The 18785-nt window shown below is 30.6% G+C and overlaps 1 protein-coding gene across 3 annotated transcripts in view; it reads left to right on the top strand.

Annotated features, from left to right (window-relative positions):
• Positions 1-625: 625 nt before the first annotated feature.
• The window catches only part of LOC100159790 (ATP-binding cassette sub-family A member 3), a 53139-nt gene continuing 34979 nt past the window's right edge, over positions 626-18785 (top strand). For 2 of the 3 annotated variants that reach the window (XM_029488632.1, XM_003246079.4), the window contains exon 1: positions 13833-14471. The gene's annotated coding sequence lies outside the window, so the exon portion shown is untranslated. Of the gene's footprint in view, positions 836-10187; positions 10259-13832; positions 14472-18785 lie in introns of those variants that run through there. The other variant, XM_029488631.1, reaches the window with a different exon arrangement.

The raw sequence follows: 18785 nt of genomic DNA on the forward strand, positions 1-18785 counted from the left end.
TTTTGAACTACCGGCCGTTAATAACATCGAAGCAGTGCAACGGCCTGCGGGTGAAACCGACGACGACTCGTCGCAAAATATTGTACACATAATATAATATTTTAGTGATAGGTACACGTGCATAATAATAATAATAATAATAATAATAATATGTGTGCATGAATGTTATAATATATTATTATGGTACAGTGCCACAGTATAATATAATGCAAACTATATGTACCTATATATATATATATATATATAATATAATATGTATGTATGTATGACGTATGTATACTTCTATATGTATGTGTGTATGCATGTGTATATTAATATATTATTATTATTTATTATTATATGTGTGTTTCTAGTACGATCGGCTTCGAGGTCGCGAATATTAGATGGGTATACAAATATATATATATATATATTATATACGTATATGTATATCCACATTTAATACACTTAATAGTAGTTATAATGCACACTCGGTGTCCTCAGATTGTCGTTGTCCAAGGCGATATCAGATATTTCTCAGTTCGATTCCTCGTCCTAATCGCGAGACAAGTGTCTTTTTGTTTTGTTTTTATTTAATTTTATAAACGCTCAACAATTATGTATTATTTATTATTTATAAATTTCCATTAAAACATAATATATTTTTGTTATGATTTCGATGCGTTTGTGTTGTGCACTGCAACACTCTTATATTATGCAGTCACGATGATATAATACGTTATCGTACTTTATTGAATCGGACGAACAAATAGCGAGAATAGTAACGATTTTGATAATGTGGTGAAACATTTCTTCGATGCCTTAACCAATCACGGGACCTGCTCTATTGATTACATTAATAATTTTTCATGAATAATATAATAATAATAATACACAATATACTGCAGTACCTATATTATATTATATAATATTATAACATTTATTAGTAATTTTAATTTTCAAATACGTTTTTAATTTTGAGACAATAAGTATTTTACAAATTAATAGTAATAGCAATACGTATACTATAAGGGTATGCGGTAGCTACTCAACATCACATTTTAATACGCATTTACATTTTTAATGGGTAGGTACTTATGTTTATTTTTCATAGGTGTATAATTACAAGCTATTTTATTGGATGTAGCCCTGTAGCCCATAAGCAAAGAAAATATGGCCTAAACAGGACCCAATATACCGCAAAAATAAAGATGAACATCCCATAAGTATAAATACATTTTTCTAAGATAAAAATAATGTTTCCAATTTTATTAAAATCATATTTCTCAATAATTTAACTTTTACATTAATATAATAATGAATATCTCAAAATTAAGGTTGCAATTTGAAGCCCTGTTTTAAAGTGGTCCAGTCTGGACTTACCTATAATCTGTGTATGCGTATACACGTTCCTTATATTGTAGATGACTTAAAGTCTCTATTCGTCGTTTTTCTTCCATTGGTTTTAAGTAAACTCCTGTTTTGTGTTCTATACGCACTTCAATATACCTAATTATAAACTGATGGGCGTGAATTGTAAAATTGGTCTTTCAAGTGACAGTGGTATGATTCTGCACCATTGATAGTCCTTGACTCGTCTGAAGGTGGCTCAGAGGTGTGGTGGATATCTGCTGTAATTTTCAATACAATTTGCTAAAATATAACCAGAAACGCTGATATTTTTTGTTGTAATTTCATAAAATACATCAGAAATGTCAGTAAATGGTAAATAAATTAATCCAAAAATATACTCTTTCCAATGTGTGATTTCAGATTCATTTTTGTCGTATTCAATTTTAAAATATTTATCATCTTAAATGATTATCACGCGTCATCATGCGTAGTTTATTACGATAAAGTACAATGATGAAATAAAAAATAATTTCAACTGAACTCGATGAACTGTTGTTTTTGGCATGGAAAAATACACTATATTTGATAACTGAATAATATAATGAGAGTCCAATTTTAAACCTAATCTTATAGTGCAACGGGTACCAACAACATTGTACCAGGAAATACAATTTAGTTTTACGCTTTTATCAAACTGTCTACTTTAGGTACAAAAGCGCGAATCGGGTTTGTGCTTTTGGGCTATCAAATAAAATAGAGGATTTGCGATTTTGGGTAACACTGGATCTTATTACTAATTGTCTATTGCATAAAGAAAATCAATTATTGTTTTTGTTTATGATGAAAAAAATCAATGTTTGATGTCGGCCCATTGAGTGTACTTACTTGTTTTTGGATTCACAATAATAAGTCCTAGTCTACACTCTCTTATTAGTTATTACAAGTTAATTTACATATTATAAGTAATCTGATTTGTTGGTAGGTACAGTTTTTTTAAATTTTTTTATGTAATAACACTAGATTTTTTTCATGAAATAAAAATATATTTAAACTCTGTATTTAGTTATAATATTCAGTAGTCTCTTTTGTATACAAACAAGCAGATAGTAAAAATATGTTTTTATCAAATTAAAAAAAAAGTCCATAAAATACAACTATAGTCTTTTTACAGTATGAATAATTTATATTAAATATATTTCATGCACAGTGATTCAGTGCAAACGACTTATTCTTTAATAGTGTATTTATTTATGTATTTATTTATTTTTCAATAATTTTCAAAACATCGTAGTGATATAAGTATATAACCATCTTTAAATCTAATACCTTTGGTTCACATAAATTAACTCAGAACCTAGTCATTCTAATTTTGATTTGTATATATTAAAATGTCTTAAAAAAGTTATCGGCTTAATAATTTACGGTATAAAAGGGCAATGCTCGTTAGAAACAAAAGTTTGGATCAACACAGGACGAGGATTATTTATGAGGAATCATAATAAATTATTGTATATATTGTATTATTATATTATAATATATACTATACATAATTTTATTTTCTCAAATAATCATAGTCTTTATTTAAAAATACTCCTTAAATAGTGTGAATATCTAAGCGTTTGAAAATATGCTCATTATTAATCTCATTCTTTAATGAATAATTAAGTATAATAGTTACCTATTTAAAACAAAAAAAAAATCAGAATTAAATAGGGGTGAGATTGCCTGATGACTAACCCTGTTTGTTATTTTGTGCTTATATCATTAGGTTTAAAAATGGCGAAAACACAATGAGCATACAATATATATAAATTATACGGTGTACGCCTATCGACCATCAGTATACTATTATCAATCCAATCCATCTAAAAAATACTCACGTTTTAATAAATTCATTCAAATGACTTAATATAAATTTTATCAACCACTGGAAAGGTCATTCGCCTATAGCCGAATAGTCCCCACTTTAATAATCATAGATGATCAGTGTACGCTATACGAAAAAATCGCCTATCAAAATAAAAATACATGTTTGAAAAAATTAATCCAATTATCCTGCTCTTACCTATATACTAATGTGAACATTGAACGTTATTGTTGCAGTCCCGTGATTATTCAAGTTTATACTCAATAGGAACATAGGCACCAAGCGGTTTATCTACTATATTTTCCATTCTAGTATTATGATTAAAGTTCTTAATTTTCTTTTTTTTTAATTATGATAATAATAATAATGAATGTATTTATTAATTTTTAATTAAATACAGTATTAACCAAACAAAATAATAATTTTTCAATAATATTGTAGAAAAGAGCTAATTTTGTAGTAAGCATTGAAATCAATCGATTAGGTACTATACCTATTATTCTCACTTTCTTTTTCGTCTTATCGTGTCTTAATTTTCAAACATTCCATCGTAGACCATTATACAATTACATTATCAGTGTTTTGATGCTAACCTCTTTACGATTAAATAGTTTCGTACCGTTTTCGTGGTTACTATTGTTTACCTACCTACTATATATCATATTTAAAAACGATACTCATTATCTATGCACCTATATATTTTTATTTTATAAATGACACGTGTGAATTGTTTTTGGTACCTATTTCACCTCTTGGGGGCTTGGTCCTATCTATTTTTTTTTTTTAATCAGATCATTGATTGTTTAAATGGTTTAATTTAACTTGTATAATTGACGGGTTTTTTCTATATCGTGTGTATTTGTTTTATTCGTAAGATATTTCTCAACCATCTTAATTAATCATCGTTTAATAATTATTATTACAACGAACGCCTATTAAGTACAGCAAACAACACTTAAAGTCAAATCATTTTTAACGCCCTGTGTGACGAAATCCTTTTTCGAAGAGGGCGAGGAAGGTATCGGTCACCGATTGGAAGGACCAGTAGTAGGTGGCCGCAGCCAATAACCTTGACATTCCTTTAGGACCCTTGTCTGTAGAGTATCATCCCGCACCGACTTGTTGCTGCTGATGGGGTGCCGTGAAACAGAGAGAAAGAGGGGAAAAGAGTTCACCTGTTATTCGGAGAGTTTGTACGATATAGGTTTAATGATCTCCCCAGTTGGCAACAAAAGGTAAAAAGAAATTTAACAGAAAAAACGATAAATCATACTACCTGATGAACACCTGGACTGACGGTAGGCAAGTCTTATTCTTATATTCCTCGGTTGAAGTTTTTATTGAAGGTTTTATTTAGTTACCCGAGAGCTGAGGAGTATATAATAATAACAAACTATACACTGTATATTGTATATATATATAGCTACATAATGGAACCTATGAAAAAAATATTGACACCGTCGCGTAACTGTTCAAGTAATTATGCAAAATAGGTTATATACTGCAGGTATTTTGTGGAGAGCAATTATTTTGTTATTCGTACAAAACTTTTAAACATATGCCACGAAATGTAAAACTTATCGAGACAAAAAAAATTGTTTGGCTACGTAGATATTATACACACATGTTTTATTATATGTGTAAGTACTCGTACACGTTAAAATATCATACGTTAGTCAAAATAGTTTTAAAATTAATACTTACATAATATCTAGGCATTGTGCAATATTTTGATGTTATAATATACGTTAGGAGTATGTATTACAAAATATCATATATATAAATAAAATTAACAATTATTAATTTATAATGATCACGTACCATTGTACTGTCACACGATGCGTGTGTACATAGTATTATGTGTATTATATTTACAATATTATATTATTGAATATTATGTTTTAAAATATTAACGTCAAAATTTGTTTTAGTAATTTGTGACGGTTAAAATATTAAAATATAAAAAAAGGAAATATTTAAAAAAAAAAGTTATATAGTTAACACGTCCAGTGTTCAGTGTTCAACTAACAATATTATTTTTATTTTAACACGGTAAAAAGAAAATTAAGTAACGAAAAAATATTTAGAATAAAATGTCCATTTACGTTTAGTATAAAATTACATAAACATATAATATAAAATCAAGATTCTCTATATATGCGTCTAACCTATTTTTGTTTATAATTTTTAACAAATAAAAATAATATAATATAGATTATAGATAGTTGAACAGATAACTATTTATTATTATGTTATGAGACGACAAATAACACAATTTCTGTTTTTTTTTTTGTAAATAGTTAGGTACCTAGATAATATATAATTTGTTGACAATTTATCCATTTGCCTCAATTCAAAGTTCGAGACGTGGCTAATTTTAGTTTGATTATAAAACTATAAAAAAATTTTTGGTTTAATTTTCCATGAGTATTAAGGATTTACTTGTATAAAAAATTAGCAATTTTTGTACTTTGAAAAAGTTGTAACGTTTTTCTGAAAGTAAAAAATAATTATTATTTGCCTAATTACTAGTTGGTTCTAATAAGTTTAATTTCAATCCATAAAATAATTTTAAATTAATATAGGTATAAGATATATTTAGTCAACATGACGCAGTACGGTATGTTAATTAGTTAAATAATAATTATATTTAAAAAACCTAAGGTCTTAGTTCTGGTTTTAATAAAATTTAAAAATAATTTCGAAAAATTATTACATGTTTTAAATATATTTTTTTAAATCTAAAATGTTTAGATGATTAGCTTCATACGTTTTCTCGATATAATATTTTATTCTAGGCAAGTATTGTCATATTGATATACGTTCTTAGGACATTTATTAAGTTGGTTTTAAAACGTATATTAATTGAATACAATTGATTGTGTAAATAAATAAGTAAATCGTTGTGTTACATTAATTAATGGTTAAAAATTATATACATACCTCCTATCTTTTCTGACTCATATAATATTATCTAACAATAATAATAATAATAATAATAATAATAATAATAATAATCTGTACTTATAGGGTATTTTTAACATTGTGTGAATTGAAATAGTTTATTTGATAAATGATGATACTTAGTTTTTGGTAACTCATATTTCTAAATTAACGTACAAATATCGGTTTTGTGAATAATTGAATACGTCATTATGATAAATGTATTGTTATTCACTCTTTTGTTTTAAATTATAAGCATTTACCTACCTATTATACAGTTGATGATTTATATAAACTTAAAATTTATTTTTTATTTGATACAAATCGGTTGGATTTCAACCCACATTTGTTCACAGTTATGATAGTAATAATTAAACCATAAATTATAGGTTCAGAGATGGTTTTGTACATAATCTGCTCATTGATGAAAATTAAAGAACCCTATTATAAATATTTTGTTTAACATATCCACTTGTAGCAACTGTTTCATTTGTTATTATATTAGGATTAGGGGTTCCCAAAAGCCTTTTTGACTTTTGAGTAAGCCGTGTGAGTACAATGTAAATATTACTGTTAATTGCGCATTTCCGTGTATGATAGATTATACATTTTTGGTTATCAAAAAATGGGCTTTGTTAAATCCGTCATATTTTAACGATGTAATATTATAGGTTATTACCTATCCAATGAAAAAGATTACGAATGGTGAAGATAATATAAGATATAAGTCTATCTAACGATACTATAGCATATGATATTATCTAAATAAAGAGACACATATTTACATACTCACATGGAACATCGGTTATTAAATTATAATCACTAGTAGAAACATTAGATAGTATCATTGTAAATCTGTTACACCATCAGTAACTTAAAATAGCAAAAACATCATAAACATAAATAGGTTGGATATAAAAATCGTTTTAGTTTAACTTAAAAAAACATTGAAACCTAGACATGACATGTTCAGGTTCGATCATTGATACAAAGGTATTTGAAAGCGTTAAATCGTTATAAATATAATTGATGGTAGAGGCACTTAACAATTTTCGATCAATGAATTAAAAAAAAATATATGAATAGTGCTTATAACATTATCTTATTCGATAGTTTTTTCCGTATTTTCGAAAACAACTGGACAATATTAGAAACGTGTTCATGTTTAAAGTGTAGCATTATTATATCAAAAATCAAATCCAAATTGGTACTGCTCTAATATTGTTGTGCCTACCTATAAATTAATTACTGTAAAAAAATAGACACACACATTGCTAGAATTTGGAATGTATTTTTGTTGAGAATTTGTGATAGTATGAAACAGTTTGCCAGCATATACATTTAATCTTATTATGCACGACAAACTATTCTAATCTCGGTAGTTTATGTTCCATAAGTAAGGTTTGGAAATTTTTATCACTAAAAAATATCATTAATTTAAATAATTTCATAATTTTATCAATTTTATCAACTCTCCAGTTTCCTACGATAAATGTACAGCATTCGTGAAAAAATTTAAATATGTTACTGAAATAATCAATTGGTACCTATTACACGTTTAATGTATTTATTATGATTTGTGTATGAGTGTTCTTAAAACAATTTACGAATTTACTACTCTATGATGTGTGAATATTTTTAGATGGACTAGTTGACATGATTAATCTACATGACACATTATCGTATTATTTTACATAAATTCGTTTCCACCAATTTCAGCTAGATAAAACGTTTCATATAGCAACAGTATAATATATGTTGCCATCCGTATTTAAAATCTTGGGTATACAAATTATTGACAGAATAATATTTTTTGTTAATCTATGGTACAGATAATTACTTTTAATTTTTAAATATGAAAATAGACATTGTCATTAATTGTAGAAGTATAGCGATGTATATGCATTGTGTTTTAAAATATTTCAACATATTATTACCTACACAATATTATAAGTTTGATAGTAATACATATCAACATAATATATCATATTATCTACATAATATATAATTATATCATGTTACATTATATTACATGCAATATAATATATTTATTGTAATAATAATTTTGGAAAAGACGTGTTCAATAAGTGACAATTAATAATCATAACAAATAACATGTAGTTTGTATTCAGGTATTAACCGTAGTCGTAAGTGTTATCCGCATTGTCATCAGATACATACGTCTTGTGAGATGTAGCAGCCTGAGTCGTAGGTTTTTTGTTTTGGTTCTTTGTCTGTACTTTGCAGTTCCTGGCTCCTTCGAAGGTTTTTAGTTTCATATTATGGACATTTTTGAATTTGGTTTTAATCCATTCTCGTAGAAGAGCTTTCCCCCTATCATTGTGGATTTGCTTATTACTCATTTTAACCACTGGACGTAACTATAATTCATTGGGTCTGGAGGGGTTGGATTTTTTTTAAATAGACTTCATAGATATAATATAAATTTATAGATTCAAGTATAATATTATATTCTAATTCAGAGGTTCCCAACCCGTAGGTAGTGACTCAAAAGTAGATCACGTACAGTTTTAACATTAAGTATTTAATACTGGATTGCCATAAAATATATAAGTATGCAAAAAACAAAATTGGACATAATTTATTTAATATATAAATACGAGTATATGATAGTATGATACAGTATTTTCCGTGTCACTAAATTGTACATATTTTATTACTTTTCATTGATGACTCAATTTATTCCGTTTTATCATTGTTCACATTATGCGTGACGATTACGATTTTATCAGCGATTTGTCACCACGACGCGACGCTGCCAGACTAAAAGTTCTCGTAAGGATAGCGTCAACAATTGAAAAAAATGGTCATTAGAATATTGTGGGTTGCCGAGATTTAAAATTATTCGAAATGGGTCATACCGTAAATATTTAGGGAGCCCCTGTTCTAAATTCAACAATAACATTTTTCTACTTTAATACCAATAGTAATTTTTAATAATTATATTCCATTATTAAAAAGATTATATTATTAATTATGACATTTTTCATAATAAATATTATAAAATACATAATATCATAATATAGGAAATTAAAATTAAAATTTTGTGCAATATTAAATATTTTGACATCCTAGTCAGACAACAATGTAATAACGATAAAAAAAAAATATATATATCTTTTATATCGTTATAAGGCAACCGGGACGAACCTGGAAGCTGTATATGTATATTTTTATAAATTAAAACTCAATTCGTATCATTAAAAATACTTGTATGCAATTATATTATATAATATAACATTTGGATCAGTAGGAAAACCAACTAATACAATATTAATTTTTTTTTTATTAAATAAATAATGACTTGAAGGTCATATACTAGGTATTATATATTTTTTAGTATATATTTTGTGCTGTACAATATTTATTTGTTATATTATGTCTTATATGCTATACAAATATACTATTTATAGTTTAACAACGAAATGTTTTCTATTGGTACCATACATTGTACCATACTTCTAAAATATTTATGACCTTCGTCATTTTATAAAACGTTATTTGTGATATTTTATAATCAAATCATGAAAATTAGTTAATATAACTTATAATTTAATCGTATATTAGACTTATGTCTGTAAATTCAAAATTTAATAAAATAAAAAATAATAACAAAATTAAGATAATATATGGGCGCGTGTAATTTTAAATATTGAGCATGCAATTATTATAGTTATGTTTATGACTATTATAACATAACGTTTGGAAATTAACGTATTTCTTTAAAAAAAATAATTACAATTTAAGTAATACTTTTGAATTTAATAGAATCATTGTTTGCGATTGGATGTACATTGCACGGTTCAAAGATTCATTTGCTTACAACAGCTTATTATTATTCTTTACATAATTTAGATAATTTATTATTGTGTACCTACACATAGTTTTTATTTTTTATCGATTTTATACTTTCCTACAAAACACTATTTATTCATTAATGTAGATATATTATAATATTATTATTGACTTTAAACATATCAAAACTGTAAATGATTAGCATTAAATGTCGTATTTTTATTTTTAGGAAACTGAGACATTCAGAAAACGTTTCCAGCGTTTTTTTTGGTTTGAACCGAATATTGCAAAAATTATCAGGTAATGATTTTTGTTTAAATTATCTATATCGTAGTCGCTTCACGAAATCGATATTTTAATGAAAAGTTGTCCATTTCATAAACTGGAAACGGCTTAAAACACTTCGTAAAAATCGACAATATTTTACAAAATGGTCGCTTTTTCATCAAAATATGGTCACTCTAATTTAACATCCTGTATTTTTTTTTCATCTTGTGGTCGTTAACTTTGTGTACTGAAATACAATATTTATCACACACGTCGAGTTTCATTATATTCATTAGCTACGTACTTAAAAATCCATGTCAAATACAATAAATATTATTTATATTCAAAACGACTTTTATACCTACTGCAATTATTACCTACCTTGGTGTTCAATTAGTCTGTATAATGTATAGTTGTTGTGTGGATCACTCGATCACATTTATAGGTTAGTACCTACCGCTACGTATTTGTATAAAAAATGAACGAGTTTAATGAAAAAACTGAATTTTATCAAAAAATTGAGATAGATCATTTGGATAAGCCTGGTAAAAAGCCATATACATATACAGTTGAAAAAATCGAGACGATTATTGTGGAAACTAATGACGCTGAATTAACGTAAGTACCTACACACCAAGTTAATATTTTATTTGTCTTCTCATATATTATATTATATTCCGTAATCCGTATAACCGTCAGTGATAACAGGTAGTACCGTCAACGGGTTCTTACACGAAAGTAATACCTATACATATATACTATTACATATTACGAGGCGCTTATTAGAAGTATGGCCGAATTTCAAATTTTTATATTTTTCAAGAGACACTTTTTAGTTTTTACAACATATTTTTTTTACGAAAACTTTATAATTTTGCCTATAGTTGATATGGGTTTTATCGTCAGTCTTTCACATCGTCCCTGTTAACTTTAGATAAAAATAACTTTAATATATATTCATAAAATCATGTATGGTATTGTAGAAGTCCTTTATATATAAGTTTTCAATAAATAAAATATAAATACTTAAATTAATAAATAATAATGGATATAGGTGATAACTTGTCGTGTGCAATAAGTGTTGTACTTCAGCAAACAAAGTGATCGACCAAATTGTGAAAAAAAATACTCGATGTTAAATAATTGGAGTGACAATTTCATGAAAAAGAGACTGATTTGTAAAATATTTTTGAATTTGTGAAAAAAAATGCGTATCCATTTCATAAAAAGATCGATTTTGTGAAGTGATTACGATATATATATATATATATATATATAATATCTATTATTATTGAAATAACTAAAAATGTTTAAATTATCTTATGAGAACATTTTTCACGGCTATTTATTGTAAACTCTAATCATCCACTTTGATTATTGAGAACATGTCATAATAATTATCACTTGAGATGTAAACATGACACATATTTTATGATTTTATATGCATTGATATTATTTTTAGCATCTTGTGGGTGTATTGTAATCATCGATACTACCGAATTCTGATAATTTGATTTTATTCTCACAGTTTGTAGGTTTGGCAGTTTTCCATGCCAGCGATACTGAAAAAATATATGTTTTTTTAAATTGTTTTACTATTTGTTTATTTTTTTTGTGTGCTTGTCCTCAAAATTATAAGAATTAGCTTGGTATTTATTCTAGTAGTCGGCTTACGAATTTCCTGTTATTTTGCAACAATATTACATTATCTTTGTTTAATTGAATGTATATTATTTTATTATATTGATTATAAAACCTCACATAATTATATTTACCAGTGGATATGCGTATAGAATAGGTACCATATAGGCAATATGATTTTTTTATCATTAAAGTATTTTAAGGATTATACCTACCTGTCGTAAAATTATCAACGATGAATATATATGTTACATTATACGATATTGTAGTATCAAAGTATTACTATTAAATTACGTAATGAATAGCAGGAATTTTTACATAATGTAGGTAAATGTATGAACAGGATATTGGAAAATACGGTAATATTTCTTCGAGACACATTTGAGAGCTGATTTTCAACTAGAACCCCTCGGGATGTTTTGATGAAATTAATAATATGTAGATGCGCATACGGTCGATTCACCGATAACTCTTATAAATTGTTAAAAATCAATTTTTACGATATCGTAATGATCCTCGTTACGTATACATAAAACCAAAAAACTATATAAACGTGTAATATAACATGTTGTTAAAATATCGAAAACACACGTCCATAATATTATTATTATAAGAAAGTATCATTCGGATGTATGTATTGTGTATTATAACACAAGTAAAATAATAATATGGAAGATTTCATAACGTTGACACACATACAGATATGTATATAATATAATATATTTAACAATAATAATACACAGTGCCGAGTGGTCTGAAAACAATAATTTTTCACACGTCGGAAAAATCAATTAGCACATATATGCGACAACGTTGGCTCATTGTGACTGTTAACAATAATTATTGTGCACATACATAATAATTTTATTGTCACCGTGCACATAATAATAATAATAATAATAATAATAATATTATAATATAATGGTATAGTATTGTATTAGAGTGATAAGGGCGGACCGTTGATTGTTGTATTATAGTGCGTTCGTTTTATGTTGTCGGGATTATGTTTTTCATGTACTCCTGCGTCGGAATCCCTATCAGCCGGAGGATCGGAACAAAAAAAAAAATTCAAATAATTCAGCCGACGCGACACTATAATAATAATATTATTACATGTAATGATAATAATAATGTTATAGCTATGTTGGCGTGTGCGGGACGAAGCAGATACTACGGTATGCGAGATTTTTTTCCACGGTTTTCGTCGATTCTACGCATCGTTTGACGCACGAGCGTGCCAATTACCTTAGCGGTGAATATTTTATTATTGTGACGTTGCTAAAATCTACGGCGCTCGAAGAAAAAAAAAATTCAAAAGTCACATGGACCGCGATGCGTTTCGGTCGTTCCGAGGGGTTTTTTATCCGGGCAGGTGCGACGGGGGGGATGATGACGTCGCGGTCTACGCGTCCGCGGCGCATCCCTGCAACCCTCGTCGCGACGCCCGCGCACATCTCACGCGCAATCGCCGCCGTTAAGCGGTAACAGTCATAATACCACACAAAACGTCGTCTTCTATACCACTGTTATCATCGTAGCTGCTGTACCACAACAATATTATATTATACGCGTCACACGCACGCACTCGCGCGCGCGACGGTGCCGGCTTGGTCACCCGCCGCCACCCTCCGACTCTGGGCACAGTCTCCTCTCGCTCTCTCTCTCACTCTCTCTCTCTCTCTTTCTGTTATTTTATACTCCACGTCTCCCCCTCGTAATAATACCACATATTATTATTATATTATTATTGGAAGTCCGCTACCGCTCTGATAATAATAAATACATTTATTTATAATATTATATATTTTTTTTTTTTTTATCTACGATGGTAATAATAATATAATAATAATACATACGACACACGTCCGTCCGTGTCGCTACGCGCGCGCGCGTGTGCGTACCGGTTGCGCCGCCACCGCCTCGCGAGTTCACCGTCAGATCTCATTTCTGTAGTGTATAGTATAGAGACGGCATGAGTTCCGTTGCGCGGGCACGTCGTCAACACGTTACCTCCGCTGCCGCCGACACCGCCACCGCTGCCGCCGCCGCCGCCGTAGCCGTCGTACGTCGTGTAGTCGCGGGCAAATAAGCAGTAGTCGTTCCGCGCAAGGTTCGCGCTCTCTTCGCACACACGACATGCACCCGCTCGCGCTTACATATTATTATTATATACTATTATTAATATTGTTAATTAATATATTACTATAATATCGTCGTTATTTATATTAAACATATATTTTTTTTTTAAATATTTCGTTATTCGTTTTTTGTGCCGCATGTGATTTTTTATTATTATTATTTTTTTAGTATCGCGAATTTCATGTAAATTATATACTAATACCGTTTTCGTCTTCTTTTTCCTTCTCGTTTAAGCAAATTTTTTTCTGCAAATACACGTCGCTTATAAATTTCGTCACGCACCCCTGTCCACGACGCGTTAAATTGTTGAATTGTTTTTTTTTTTTTTTTAATTTTACTTCCGTCTTGAGTATTGTTATTGGTGCCAGCATCGCAGCCAGCCACGGACACCTGCACGTACGCCCAGGAATAATTGTTTTACTGTCCCTTCACCGCCGGACTGCATCGACCAATAACGGTTCTATAGGTGAATATTATATAAAAATTATCATCAAATATACATTAGTTTAGTGGTACATACGCATCATGTAGAGGATAAACCCACCCCCGAATGATACCGGATTCGAGTGAGCCGGCGTTAACACAAGGGCCGCGGTTGTCCTCGAAGAAACACACCACCGACATTACGTAGGAACACGTTATCGGTGGTGTCTTCACTTTTTCACGGCATTTCGGCTTTCTCTTCTTTTCTTCTCCTATATAATGACATTTGTTCTTGCGTATAACATACTTTTATCGTGCATGACGTGTGACTTACAATAAATTCCTGATTTTCAAAAACAGTACAATTCTATGCATACAAAATATATGGTATACTCGTAGATGGGTTAGAATTAATATTACTCAGTTACAATAACAGTTCGAATGTTGACCGTAAGCGCGTAAGAAACTCGGTAGTAGACAAATTTTATTCTCTCTTCTCATAATATTATATTTATTGCAAATTGTAATAGGTACCTATCATGCGCTAGGAGATTTGTATGCGTGTCGTAAAGGCGTCCAAATATTATTATAACGACTCTTTTCTATTGACACCGTATTTGATAACCAGACCACGGTTTTCGTAAGGTTTAGCTCTATTGTTGTATACTGTATTGTCCGCTAATTTTCCCCCTTATCCCCTTGTTGCCATTTAACACGCACTCGGTAAACTGCATGTACAATAAAAGTGTAGATTTAAGGCTACTATATTAATCGAAATCGTTGTGCGATACTGTGTTACTCAAAATAATAGCATTTCAATATAATTTAATGAACGGTATTATTTTAATGGCTTGATAAATAATTATTAAGTGCGTCGTGATAAATTAATTGAATGCATTTAAGTTTTTTCCGATAAAAAAAATACAAATCTGTTTCACTGTTTGCTTATTGGTTTGCTGAATCTCATTTGTTTAGATATATTATGTAATTCATCCCGCAGAATCACATCGAAATGTACACGGAAAACGGTGTACTAAACATAATAAATAAACATTTATCTCGTGCATAATATTATTATAGGTAGATTGTAGTTATATTATATTACGGACCTCGCGTTTGCGCATAATAATTATTATTATCTGGCTAAACCTAATAGGTACGGACTTTCAAATATTATAATGTAATATTGACGCGGAAATTCACTTGACGACGACGAGCGTATATGATAGTACCTATTCAATTATAATATTTTCGTCGCTATAATATTATTATTATTTATTACGATGTCTGTGCCGTCGTCCGCGGTGGTGACGTTTTCGCAGAAAAGTTAATTGTACGAATAATAAAAAAAAAAATTACAATAATACCTGACAAACAAATTAAAAACAAAAAAAAAAATCCAAAACATCTCGGGGCCATCTCTGCACGACTATATTTTTCGGTACGGGAAAACAAAAGGGCCATAATTGTTGGCTCGCGCGCCAGTAGGTATATGTACCTACACTCGGCTATACGATCATATAGGCAGCGGGTTCCACGTAGTAGATATTAATATTATGTTATTATTATTATTTTTTTTTTTTGTCTTTTTCGCCCATTGTGATATTATTCGGTTTGACTTTGACACGATACGCTTTCACTGCAGCGATCGCTCGTCGATGTTCATTAAAAATGCTGAATGCCTATATTATAATATGTAAAATTATTACACTGTACATAGGTATACTGCACATGCCCCAGCTGGTCGCTAATGTGCACGTCATTAATTTATTGATTTCGCCAAAATCCGAAACGATTAGTGTGGCCCAAACATAATCGTTCCACTTCACTTTCTGCAAATTAACTGTCGTCGTCGTCGTCGTCGTCGAGCGCGCGCGCGCACACACACAAAGGAATAGTCAGCGCTCTCGCACACACGCACTCGAACGAATACACACGTACGCCTCCCGTGAGTGTATGTGGTGTAATACTGCACCAGTGACACGTGGTCGTATACTTAACGAGTGGCGACGGATAAAGTGACATCGGGAAAAAGACAGAGGAAAAAGCGTACAAGTCTCTCGGGTCCGTCGAACGAGGTATTTCCGGTACTCGTAGACGATTTCCACTGCGGTCGTCATCGTATCGCCGCCATCGTATCGTCGTGCAGGTTTTAACGAGATTGATGTGAGTGCACGGCGTGTCATTTCGAACACCCCGGATCCGGTGCGGGTAGCACGTGGACCCCGGATATATCTGCGAAGTTGGTTATCGGTTCGGCGGAAGAAAATATTGCGTTATGATGTGACTTAGATACGTTTACAATATCAGTCGGGGACGTATAATATTACGCGGTACAGGGTGCGCGCGTGTGGCATTTTGAGTATGAACGACTGCACGATATTGTGGGATACGAGGACGTGCAGGAGAACGGAAACGCCGAGAGAGCTCTTGGTAAAGAATTCTACTGTAAAGGACCCACCACGCGATCTCATAACAATATAACAATAGATTGTAGTTGGGTTATATTAGATCGATTTGAATAATATGAAAAATGTAAGCCCTGCACCAACACCGCGATATAATTAATTATACGCGTTATTGTTTCGATACGAAAAACCGTTATCATATTCGCGAGTCTCGTCGGGCGTGTGAATCGTAATAATCGGTCCCGCAAAATCGAAAACTGGAAAATCGATCTGCGGGAAATCGCGGCAGGCAAATGGACCGGGAAGATTATAATATAGTGATCGCGAGGTTTTTCGGACCCGGACGGAATCATCGCTGCACATATACATATAATATGCACACAACAGGTATAGCTAGGTAGGTACCTAAATCGGATTATGGCACACGCGTTCCCCATCACGCTCCGCGTTTTCTTTGACCAGACGATGTACGTACCATGTTGCGGTTATTACGTATATTGTGCGCGTATTACGACGGTACCTATAACAATATTATTATGCACATATTATTATTATTATTATTATTATTATTATTATTATTTCCTTAACACGCGTCGGTGCATCCGCACGCACACTTAGGTACTATATAATGTGTATATAACGCACATTATATGGTCACGCGAATCCTACCTAGGCGTATGACTCCGTGCCCATCGGACACGGTGGAAATTTTAATTGCGTCCGAAATTGAATGCGCGCAAGCCACGGTGAAGATCGTGCGCGAGAAACGAGTTTGCTATAATTCCACATGGTAATATTATTATATGCCACATGTTATTTTACTACTGCTTTAAAGTGAGTTGGATTTAGATAGGTAGGATACTATACGACTATTATGTTGCGGTAATATTATTGCAATAATTAATTTTCGTACGCGGAAGTCGTCTCTGGTCGAACGCCGGGGCGTTTGTGCGTGTACCTGCCATGTGCGATAAAAATATATAATAATATAATAAATACCGTGGTACCTAAATACATTACCACAGGTGGTTAACATAATAATAATAAAATATTTTAATATAATATTTTTTAGGAAAGGGCGAGCCGCAATATAATATATAATAATATATAATTCCTAGTACCTATATATATACATTATAATATTATAGTATCTGTATCGTTCGCCAAACTTTTCTACGATTGCGTGTTTAATTGCGGTTTTGTCGTTATCATACACTCATAATAATATTATAATATATTATTATGATAATATAATATGTAACTGTTATAATGTACGTCGACACAGCCGTCGATCGAAATTACAATAATTAATCGCTCGAACAAATTGTCTGTCCGCCCGATCGTCGTTTGAATCTCTGTGGAAATTAATAAATAAATGCTCTAAATTGCCGTTTTTATCTATTTGGACAACAATTATTATCAGAGCCGTGTCTACTGTGATTTCTCTCTAGAATGTCGTATATAAGATTATTTTCTGAACCGATTTCGAACCATTGGTGCCCAATACGAAGCGCGATTACCTACTCGACGAGTTTTCAAATTTGGCATTGTTAAGTCCTTTAGTCTTTTAGTCAGACGTCATCAAAGCGCATTGTCTGTACGTGTTGTAGTCGTCGTGTTTTGGATACTGTTGCTCGCGACGAGCTCGTCTTGTGATTTTCAACGCCGATTTTTACTCTTCTGCAGTTTCCCCGTCCTAAACCGAATAATATTTTGAAACTGAAAGTTTTGATCTCAGATCCTATATTTTGTCAATCCCTCATTTTTCAAGACTTCTATAGATATTATTATTGAATGTGCTTAGTGAAAAATCGCAATTCCCTTGACGTTGGTACGTATAGTATACGCACAATATCTATTACTATTATTAGGGTTCAAAATTTCCAAACCTTGGGTTTTTAAATATGTTGATTTATAATTGAAAATATATATGTATATATTTATGTATA

Source organism: Acyrthosiphon pisum, chromosome A1 (genome assembly GCF_005508785.2).
Source record: "Acyrthosiphon pisum isolate AL4f chromosome A1, pea_aphid_22Mar2018_4r6ur, whole genome shotgun sequence".
Classification (NCBI taxonomy): Eukaryota; Metazoa; Arthropoda; class Insecta; order Hemiptera; family Aphididae; genus Acyrthosiphon; species Acyrthosiphon pisum.